The sequence below is a fragment of the Cyprinodon variegatus genome, unplaced genomic scaffold, assembly GCF_000732505.1.
Source record: "Cyprinodon variegatus isolate N-32 unplaced genomic scaffold, C_variegatus-1.0 Scaffold85, whole genome shotgun sequence".
NCBI classification, from domain to species: Eukaryota; Metazoa; Chordata; class Actinopteri; order Cyprinodontiformes; family Cyprinodontidae; genus Cyprinodon; species Cyprinodon variegatus.
In genome coordinates this window covers 667,099-678,954 of record NW_015150538.1, presented here as the reverse complement: position 1 = coordinate 678,954, position 11,856 = coordinate 667,099, and the positions used below count along the sequence as shown (strand labels likewise).

The following is an 11,856-nucleotide window of genomic DNA, read 5'->3' as shown; positions in this document are numbered from 1 at the left end:
AAAATAATTATTCAACTCCCAAAATATTTTAACAAAAGATCCTTCAACTAAAGTCTGTAAAAAAACAAAGAAAGGAAATAGACAAAAATCATAATGTGCCCGAAGCACATAACACTGTGTTACTAATATTTAAACAGTATTTCATATAACTTTAATCTCAAAACTTCTACTTTAAAACTGAATTGCAGAGCATCCTGCTGCTTTCTTTAGTTAAAACAAGTAATACTAGTCCTGATGTCTTCTTTTGCTACAGATTTAGAATCTAGATCCTGTAATAAAATTCACTAGTTCACTAGTTCACTAGTTCTTCCCTCAGAGCTGTTGGCTTGTGAAGCCGACTTATCATTTCCCCTCTATAATATCTGTGAGAATAGATGAAAGCGCTGTTATTGCTAGCTTTGTCTAAATTGCTGTTACATACTTCTGCACAAATTAACCTGGAGTTTTGCTCAATCCCAGAGCTGCCTTGGGGTTTAAATAAAAAAGAATGACTTTCAAGTTTCAGGTTGCATCTGTGATGAATTTTTCACATTAAATTAAGGAATTCTACTGAAGACTTTGTGCCTGGCTTTGTGGAATCCAGGAATGGTCAAAGTTGATTGGTTGTAAACCCCTTTATCAGTGTGTTCCTAAAAACAGAAACACTTGCAAAGTTAAAAAAATAAATAAAAATAAGCAAAAGTGGCCAAAATACAACTGTTTTCTGTTAATAAATATATGAGGAGTATAAAACATAATGAAAATGACACAAAGAAGCAGGCTGCAACTTTTTATAGACTTTCAGATTAGAATATGGATGTAGATGGTGTAAACTGCCTTGTTGGTTTTGCTGTTTGGGGATTGAATGGTTTTGGGTGTTTATGCTTTTAAAATGGCCGACTTTATATAGCATATATAGTATAGTATATATATATAAAGTTTGCTGAAAAAGAGGAAGTACTGCTGCATTAAGCTGAAAATGACAGGCAATCAGAATAAGTAGACTTTGAAGTTCAAAGGAAACTGGGAAAGCAAGTCAGAATTACATTTTATAAATGACTTTGGATTTTAATATAAATGTCAATTAAAGGTAAGCATAAATTGAAAACTACTACTGTGAGGGCTTGATGTATTTACTGGACACAGGATTTATTGCTGACAGTCATGTGGGGTGCAGCTGCTTATGAAACAACTTTTAAACTGAGGGACGAGGAAGGTCATTTCTATTTTCTATTTAAATCTCATTCAGTTGTGTTTTGTTCTATTTGATGACCAGTTTGTGGGGTATATTCTAGTCTAAGTAAAAAGGTGTTAAAAAGTATTTTATCCCTTGCAGTTTTTTTCTTGTTCTTTTTTAAAAGAGTCTTGGATGGAGCCTCTATTAACAGACTTATAGAATGGGCTCATTTGTGACTGTATGATGAAATATAATCCCATAGGCATGTTCCTTTTTACACACTAATGAATGAAACAGTTAAATATTTAACTTGCTCATTTTTGTCTTTCCGTTGCAGCAGTAATTCCTCATTCATGACCAATAGTTCTTTGTCAGTGCAGGCAAGAAAAAAAGTTTCTAAATTATTCATTAATAATATATTAGCAGATAATTACATTTCAGAGGAAATTGGGATTTGATCCTCTAAAAATATCTGTGGTTGAAAATCTATTACCTTACTGTGTTATAGATGACACAATGGATGTTGAAGAAATCAATTATAAAAAGTAAAAACAACAGTATAAAAATAAGTATTTATAAAAAATGCATTTTATTTATAATGCCACAGGTCATCCCATTCACTTGTACCTTTTTCAGATTTTCAGATGCATTTTACTTCATGAAACAGATATCCAGACTAAAACGGCTTTTTTCAAATCATGACCAAATCTGTTAAAAGGAAAACAAAATATTTAAATGAAAAAGAAATTCCCCCAAAAGTTTAATACTACGGTAAGTCTACTTCCAAACTGACTTTGTTATAGTTCAGTTGTGGTGTGAATGCAAACTGCCTTTAATCCAATCTAGCAGCATTAAACATTTGGACTTTTGAAGCATGTTGCGATACAGAATGTACTAGGCCATACCATATACACCGTGTGGTGCCTAACCACACTGCTCCAGCATGCGTGGTTAAGCAGAGCACATTGTTTCCTTGGGCTTGCAGCATGCACATGCTGATGCCGTTCCAAAATTAGAAATAGAGCATGACAAAAAGGAATTAAATGAACTGCTCTTAAGACCAGTGCTGCACCAATATGAAGAGCAGAAATGCAGCAATCAGGGCATCTATGGTAGTTTTCTTCATATTTAGGGTTTGTTCCTTTAATATAAGACAAAATGAAAAAAAAAATAACACCAGCAGTCTGAGACGTATGTTTTCTTAGTACATTACGGTAGTTAAATAGCAGCTAGATTCCACTGTTGTACAGCAGTTGGCAAAGATCTGTGTTCCCTAATCATAGCAGCAGTCCTGCCAGTGAACCTGCTAAGCTCAAGGGGGCATAACTCACTAAGACCTGTCAGGAACCCATTGTGATAATCTGTTAAAAACCACAGCTGAAGATTCAGGGCATCATCAAGCCAAATAGTTTTGGTAGAATCGTTTATTGTAAATCTCAATTAAGCTGATTAATATATGGTTTCTGGAAAGAAGTAAGTTGTTTGTCTGGTCAAAGATAAAGGCACTGCAACAAAGATCATATAATAAACTGGTAGATATTTCTCAGGAAATAATCATTGGAGGTATGAAAGTAGCTGATCATCATAAGAACTTACTTCCTCAAACAGAAAGAAAGAGGTACATTTGTTATTATATGAAATAAACTATTTCATAAAATTGCCTGTTTTTTAAAAGAAAGCAATGTGGGGTATCTGTGCAGAGAGTAGGTAAAAGCAAAATTTCACTAAGGTCTAGACTTCCAAGAAAATCAACAACAAAAAAATCTAGAAAGATTTTATTTAATCTGCTCAATCTAAATCTGACTTGAGAGTGGATTGTAAGGTGCCATAGTTTATGAAAAGAAAAACTTAATCACTAACCTTAGGTTAACCTATTTACCTATTGCACACTAGTGGTGCAATAAATTTGTGGGAGGACCTACACCAACGTATTACCTGTCAAAATATGGATTAAGAACCATGCCACAATGGAAGCTCGGTGATGCTTGTCACAGAGGGTAGAGTAGATGAGGAAAAAGCACAAAAGACGCCCATAAAACCTTCAGTTATGCTTAAGCGTACCAGGAACAGATTTACACACACTGTGAAGCTTTGTGTAGCTGCAAACGAAAGCTGTGTGTGTGTGGGTGTTGGTGTGCGTGTGTGAGCTCCAATGCTTCATGTCGTGTCAGGACTGATGAATGGTTGCAGCCTTAGGATTCCCCATTACCCAGAATGCAGTGTGCTAGGAAGGATGTTAAACGTGAGGCAATGAGGACTGAGACAGTCCATTGTGAGATGCTGGCTTCTTACCTGCACAGCTGCTGCAGAGTCAGAGTAATCACAGACTCACACTGTGGCTTTTCTCTGGAACGGAGGAAATCTAATTTCCCCAAAAGGAACATTAAACATGGTACATGATTTTGATTTAAATCGAAGTTACAAGGCAACATAATTTATGACATCCAGCCTCGTGAGATTAGCTGATAAAGCAGGTTTAGGTGATGCAACAGTGTACCTCAGTAATGACACACAAGGTTAGGGAGTAACAGTGGACTAAAAGTAAATCAATCAGTGTCTAATTTATTTTCAATTTTAAGCAGACAGCAAATTTGCACACACCATCTGTAGCGGTTCATTCTTTAATCTTTGGTACCAAAAAGAACAGGTTGTGCTTGTAATTTTCTATCCCACAAAGTTTGAGAAAATCATCTGCAAAATCCGACCATCATTTTCAAAAAGCCTCCAGTGCTGGACATCAACCTCTCCCCTCTCACATTTAGGTAAGTAAATGCTTATTCTGTTTGCCACATTACAGGGAATTGAGAAAAAAAAAAAAAAAATATATATATATATATATATATATATATGATAAACTAAAAGACTTTTTGTGCATCATGCGATAAAAACAAACAAACTGATAGAGCTAAAATACTTTGACTAGAGATGCACAGCACAGTGGGAAATGTGTTTGGATCTGTCAACATCTGCTCCTGTTTCTACTATGGATCAATTCTGGTTCCCTGGTTGGTCAATTAAAGACGACCAGCAGAGTCTCTTCCTCCCACAGCAGCTCAAAAGGTAAAGCCTCCTACAGGAGCTGCAGGTCATATTTTACACTGTGATTATTCAGTTTGTTTTATGTTCATCAGTCACTGTGTGGTTTGGCTCCTCCACAAAATAAATAAACAGCAACAAATAATTTAGTCTAAGAAGGTCATCAACGTTGACTTTTTTGACCAGCTGTTTAAGGCGGACAGCTAAAAGCTCTGCAGACCCTGCACACCCTGGAAACTAACTGTAAATGAATGCCAAATTGTGTCAAAACAGAGGCTGTTCTTCCAACAAGCTGTCTCTCTGATAAACACTATGAACATCATACAGTCTGACTCCTAAATTTTTACTGTGAAACACAGCAAGTACATTTTGACTTTAACAACTAACTTTCCTCTTTTGTTTTTACATACTTAATACTGATCCACTCATCCTTTCATTCCTTTCTTTAAAAATTAAAAAATGTATAAACCTTATTGTCATGGTTTTGGAGCATACTGTGATTGCTACCAGTGTTTTCCATGCAGAGGCTGCATGATGTTGCTGGTTTGCATGGCCTGGGCACCAGTGATAAACCATTAAATGCCCGTTATTAACAGTTATAAGTCCAAAAGAATGGCTTTAGACTGCGCCTCCTTTGCATTCTAGAAGGTTTTTTATGGCTGATAATATGCAGAATATCGTTGATAATAGCCACTTCGGCCATGTCAAAAACCGGAAGTTTCACTTGGTATTTAAACAATTTATATTTTTTATGTACATTATTTACAGCCTAAATTCTTTTTAAAAATATATATTTTAAAGCTTTATTTCCAGTGAATTTCACATGTTTTAGTCACATGGATTTAAAGCAACCAGTTGACAGGATGTGAGATTTTTTTGGAACAGGTTGTTTGATAGACATGCCGATCAGCTTATTTTTTACAACAATAGATGAGGGACCAGTAAAATTATATTCAGATTACATATAGATAAGTGAATTCATTTTGTGGGTAAAAAATGAAATAAAGTAGGGTTAGGAGTCAAGCAGTGATAACCTGCTGAGGCTACTGGTAGGTAGGAGGCACAATCTGAAATCATTCTATGGGATTTATAACCACTAATAATGACCATTTATTGCTAAGACAACATCAGAAGCAGCTAGCCGGGGCTCATTGGCTGTATGGTATCAACATCATGATATTTAAGGCGCTCTCTATCTTCACTTTAGTCCCTGACAGTCGACCATTTTCAGTAGAAAGTTAAGCCGAACTCATTGTAACTTGAAAAAAGGGTTTTTTCTAAAGATATCCTTGAGCAACAATTTTTTTTTCTGCTCTGACCCTCTTGAACTTATCAAGGGAATGACTAAAATTTTACTTTACCTGATTGACACCACAATAATTGTTTTTCCCAAGTCCTGAAATAGTTCTGCCTGCTCTTCAACGGTCAACTAACACTTCCTGGAACCCTCCCTCTCCACATCTTCAGGGTAATCTCCATCAACAGCAACACAAAGGCTTCCAATTACAGGTTTTCAAGCATCTCAGTCTTCCATTACATCCTGGTTTAACTCTTGCCCTTCCTCTCTCCAGATACCAGAACCACCTAAGCTTACCTGCTGCTTATAGGATAAAACTCTCTGAACTATTCAGTGTGTGAGTTCTCTCTGGGTTAGAAAGCTAAATCATAGTATTACATTTAAGTAATGTCTGATTGCTGTGAGAGCTTTAAACAAAGTCCATATCATGGTTTGTTCTCACAATCCTGGCTAATAGAGCTAAATCGTGTTATTCTGTCCCATAATATCCCAAAAAAATACAAAGAGGTTTATGGTTGTAACTTGACAAAATGGCAAATGTCTAAAAGTTCAATCATTTTTAAAAGGCAGACCAAACAGATCAACTTTAATCCATTGCTTTGATGTTGTTATACCTTTTTCACTGATATTGTCTCATAGATTACAGAGAACTGGAAAATGGTAAAGATCAAGGTATTTCGTATCAACAAATCCAGACACTGCCACCTTCTGCATATATGTATTGTAAATAGACTGCTGGCTTCATACAACACACCCGTTTACACGCATTTTGCTTAATTAAAGACTTTTACACCCTGTTTAGTAAAAAGGAGTGAAACTGCAGGTCATTCCTCCCTGCTGCAACCAGACTCTATAATGCCACACTGCAACGGCAATAACTTGTGCAATGTATAATAAGCAATTACTAGTTGATACCCTGTGCAATAACTTGTGTCTCTATATTTGACACCCAGTGCAATAACTATATAAATATAAATATCCATCTATATAAATACCCATGTAAACACCCTGTGATAGCAATCCTACTACAAAAAAAATCTGTCATATGGACGCACTGTATATACTGTATATATAACACATACACCTTATACACATACACCTTCCTTTGCCACATTCTTCTTCTTTGACTATTTGGGCTGATGTAAGAGTAAATCTCTCCACTGTGAGATCAATAAAGTCAATCAATCAATCAATCAATCTATCTATCATTTTCAATGGCTATTTATAAAAGAATAGAGTAGTGCACCACTGCATTTTTACATCTTAAATACCTAGTTCCGCATAAATATATATATATAAACAGAAACAATAAAAATGAAAGAACTAAAGACAAGTTTCACATTGTGGTGCTTTGCTGGAAACATGGGTGATATAGAGGGTAATGTGTTTTCATCCGAGATATGACAGCTCAGACAGGGTTGGGGCTCTGGGGAAACAACAGAATATTGCTGATAAGGAGTAAGGCATATTTTAAAGAAGATGCTTGACAGCTAGTATTAGCCACAGCATCAAACATGAATATGAGTCACTATCTGTGTTTTTGCTTTTCTCTGGATACAAAATCTGCAGCTATAATGTACCAGCTGCTACAATTCATCAACCTCTTTTTATGACTCACAACACGAGCTCTCAATGCATTTTTATGAGATGCAGGTGTAGGTTTAAAAAGTAATCAAAAGACAAAAAACACAACTAGGGAATGGATACTTTTAAATAGATCTTTTTTATCTAGGGTCACTTAACTGCATTTATGTCAGAAGGAATGAAAGCTTTGATCATTGAGTTATACAATAACATTACCTTATCTACGTTATGGGAATTAAATTTGATGGGCTGAATAAGTGCCACAAAGAAGTTGGATAATCATTAGTAATTTCATATATAAAAAAAAAAAAAAAAAACAGGTCAAGCTGTCCGTTTCGTTTTATTTTCAAGCAGCATACCTTCAGATTAAATAATGTTATATCCCTCATCTTCCCAAAAGGGATAAATACCTCCCTAAACTACATCACTGATCAAATTTTATTTCGTTTTTTGGGGGGTTTTGTTTAATGCAATAACATTCACTTTGACTTTATGTTTCTTACTGGTCTGTGTTCATCTTTTTCTCCTTAATGAGCTGCCTTGATGGGCTCTGGACAGGCTAGGTGAGCTCTGCACCTCAGCGCTCATTATCTGGGTGGAAAGGCAGTCTGGCGAAATGAGAGAGACGAGGACCTCATTTCTTCTATCGTCAAAGTAAATGCAGGAGCTACATGGAAAACTCCATAAGTTACAAAATGCATTGCTGTCTTGTTTTTGTTGTATAGCATTATATTTAGTAGAAAATGTTTCATAAGAATACCTAGAAATTTTATATTTTAAAAAGTAATCCATAGATTATTAATGTGCAACTTGGAGAGGAATCCTATTCTCATTATGATTTCAATGGACTAATCTGCAATAACTTAAATTTACTATGAATCAACTAACATACAGTTACAAACAGTGGCTAAACAGCCATTCTGAAGACGCATTAATTTGTCAACTTTACTTTTTACAGAAGATCTTAATGCAGACATAATGTAGGAGAGGAGTACAGTGTCAAACTAAATCAAGTATTTTCTTGAATTACATAGTTTGCAGCATCGTGCTAGGTTGGTGTTTTACTAAAGGAGGAACTGGTGCGCTTTAAAAAAGAGTTGGGCTCATGAAGAAGGAGCATTATGTTTCGAAGTAATAGAAAAAGTCCTCATCTTTGTTTAGGATAAAAGGTATGCATAGAGCCAAAAGATGAAAGAAACCTACTGCAAGGCAGAGTACAGCAAGTTTGCATTTATTGCTAATATGTAAACTTTTAAATTTGAAGAACATCTTTAAATTACAGATGCAATTTATTTTGAGCTGTTGTCTACTGAACTGCAAAAAAAATATTATCTTATTTGAAGATCTACCCTATTTTTACAAACACATTCTAAAGTGTTTTAAGGCATGCCATCTCCCTGAAGATCAGGCCCTAAATGTTTGCAGCTAGTGGCATTAGACAGTGAGTTAGTTTATCAATTATGAGTAGACACTGAAGTACAAATGGTAATGAATTGAATTGAGTAGTCTGTGCTATGGAAGCCCAAGAAATTGGTGCAAAATAATACAGATTTTGCATAAATTTATCTTAATATAAAGAAAACTGAATAACATAGTTCAGGCATTTAAATTTTACCAAACAATGAACCAGACTTTTGTGGATCAATAGTTCTCTCTGTGATGAAACCAACATTATTCTTGCCCCTGTAAAATAAGGTTTAATTAAACACTTAATTTTTACCAACAGATTTCATCTGACTGGAAATGACAATAACATTTTACAGTTGTCCTCCAAGAGTCCTGGCTTAAATTTGATCAATAATCTATATGGCGAGCTGAAGATTAGGGCAAAGGCAGAGATACCATCAAACCTTAGAAACATAGAGCTCCTGACCAGAAAAACAGGGAAAAAATGACCAGCACCTACAGGAATGGCATGGTCTTGTTAATACAGATTTGTTTCGATTTATTGTTGAAGCTATAAATAATTTTTAACTTACCATTATAAATTGAAATGCAACATAAGATTTTTTGTACAGTTGAAACAGGTTTAGTATTGCCATTTCTAATTAGAAACAAAGAATTAATCTATAGGTTTTAGGAAACTTTGGGAGTTTAATTTAATCTTGGCAATTCTTTTTTATGAGGTCACAGAAGAGTATGGTGAGTATGGTATGGTAAGAGTATGGCTTTTATTAAATATAGCAACCAATATGAATATGAAATACAATCACATGTATGCCATGCGGTTAACTACAATGTTGTCGATTAGAAGATTTCAAAGACAGAGAGGTCTTAGTGTATATGCATTTCTGACTTTAACAACAGCTGTCTTAGACTTGGACAAACTTTATTGTAATTTTGCACAGAGTGTACACAAAACGAAATTTCTTTTTGTAAATTGCTGCAGTGATTAAATGTAAACAAGGTGGTCAAATGTAAACATAAGACTGTGATTTGATTTACAGTTTTGTTTTGTTTTTTCACTTTTTTTTCAACATTCAGCAGTCTGATGGCGGTAGGGAAGAAGCCTTTTTTGGGAATCTGTTGGACCTGCATTGAATGCTTTATAGCCTCTTCCCAGAGGGCAGCAGGGAGAACAGTCCATGGTGGGGGTGTGAGGGGTCATTTATGATGTTATGGGCTCTGGAGATGCAGCGCTGGGATGAAATGTCCTTTATGGAGGGAAGAGGAGCCCTGATGATCTTCTCTGCTGTTCTCACCGCCCTTCTTACCTTCTTCCAGTCTGCTACGCTGCAGCCTCCACACCACACAGTGAGACAGCTGGTAAAAACGCTCTCTATGATGCTTCTGTAGAAGGTCGTGAGGACTGGTGGGAGCAGGTGGGCTCTCCTCATCCTCCGCAGGAAAAACAAGTGCCCTTTTGAACAATTGGGTAATATTTACAGTCCAGAGTCTAAAGTATCATCTACTGTGCTATTCCAATGACAATGTAGTGAGTTGATTGACTAATATATCTAATTAAGGAACTAAGTTCTGATTTTAGATGTAAGAAAGATTTCCTACCAAAGTATTTCTCATAGCAAAGGTGTTGCACTTGTCTCCTCTTATATAGAGGTGAGTATTGGCATGAGTGTTGCGATTCCATACATGTCGCGATACTTGGGTCACGATACGATATTATCACGATATTGCAGTATCACTATATATTGCCATATTTTCCCCAGCTATCAAAATCAAATGATGAGATAAAACAGCAAGTGCTGTATATTTTCATCAGAAAATATTGATTAGGTATTATTATCCATGTTGTTTGGGGTTTGCTTCCACTGTGACTGCCTCAAATACAGATTTGGTGCTGCACGCACAGTTAAAGGGCTCCACAGCGCTTTCTGCCAGAGTGGTGGTGCAGAGGTAGCCCATTTTCCCATCAATGTTTTATGTAACCATTTTTTTTTTAAATCGATACTAAGAAGTAAAAGATCGATATTATATTGGGCAGCCGAATATCACGATATATCGCCGAAACGATTATTTCCCACACCCCTACTCTTATAAGTATTTTGGTGCAGCTTTTGACAATCAACTTAAGTTTGATGTTAATACTGCAGCTGCTGTGAAAAAAAAACTCAACAAAGGATGTACCTTCTGAGAAAACTAAGTTAGTGCAATTATAATGGGTAGGTTTTATCAGGCTTTCAATGAGAATCGCCTGTGTTTTTTATTTATCTTTCGGCATAACTGCCTCAGATTGAAAGATAAAAAATAGTTTAAATCTGTTCTAAAATCATAGAAGTGAATCAGAGGGACTTGACTTCTTTTTGTAATGAAGAAATGAACAAAAACGCTAATGTGATCCTCTCTTCGTCAGAACATGATCTTAAAAATGAATTCTCTTTGTTGCCTTCAGGACGTTGCTTTGTCATGCCTCAATGTAAAACAAACCGGCATGCAAAATCTTTTATACAAACAGCCACTTCTAAACTCTCTGTAGTGTGAATCTTTGTTTAAACTTTGCTATCTTTACTATTTTTTGAGTTTTTATTATTAATTTTGATCATCAAGCTCCCTGTCTTATTTTCTTATAATAATTTTTTAATACGTTTATTTCTGCTTGTCACCTGTGTTGTTCAAACTAATTGCCCCAGGTTGGTTTAATAAAGTGGTCTAAATCTAACAACATAAGCTGTAAAGTCAACAGAAAACTAAAGTAACTAGGGGTAACTACTAGAGCAAATGGCAAAACAAGTTTAAAACTCAAATAAACCCAAAATCCACAAAAATGAATAAGAATCCAATCAGATCACAAACCAAAATGGAAAAACTTCAATTTCATCAAATTCTTAATGACAGAGAATGTTCCATGCAAACCTTACAGCAAGAGAAATTTAACCCATTTTTTAATGGTGATTAAAGACAAAAATAATAGGTGAAAAATGTTTAATGTTGTTAAATATTCAGGATAGCATTTAGCTTTGACCGTCGGCCCCTTCTATTGACTGAGCAATATCTGACATGTAGCATTAAATCAACATCATGATAGGACCTGGTACTATTCAAAACACATTTAATAGGTCAAATGTGTTTGCAATGATCCTTTTCATCTTTATCTGTCATCTTAATTTCACACATTCTAAGAAAAGTTGTCCTCTTTAGACAGCATAGTTGTCCTATTTTACCCATCTTGTGGACTGCCACTGAGCTGCGCCCAGGGAGAATCCTGAGGCGAGGTAAGTTCTGCCCAAAGACCCACAGTGGCAGTCTATGTTGGGATCTGGAGATTCTCCACCTCCTCCAGCAGAGTGCGCTGTGGATCTCCTGGGCTGGAGCCCTCCAGCACAGC

At 35.7% G+C, this 11,856-nt stretch overlaps 1 protein-coding gene across 5 annotated transcripts in view; it reads right to left on the bottom strand.

The window, feature by feature from the left end:
- mctp1 (multiple C2 domains, transmembrane 1) overlaps positions 1-11,856 on the bottom strand; it is a 168,708-nt gene that overhangs the window by 100,950 nt on the left and 55,902 nt on the right. The gene's annotated exons all lie outside the window — the stretch shown is intronic.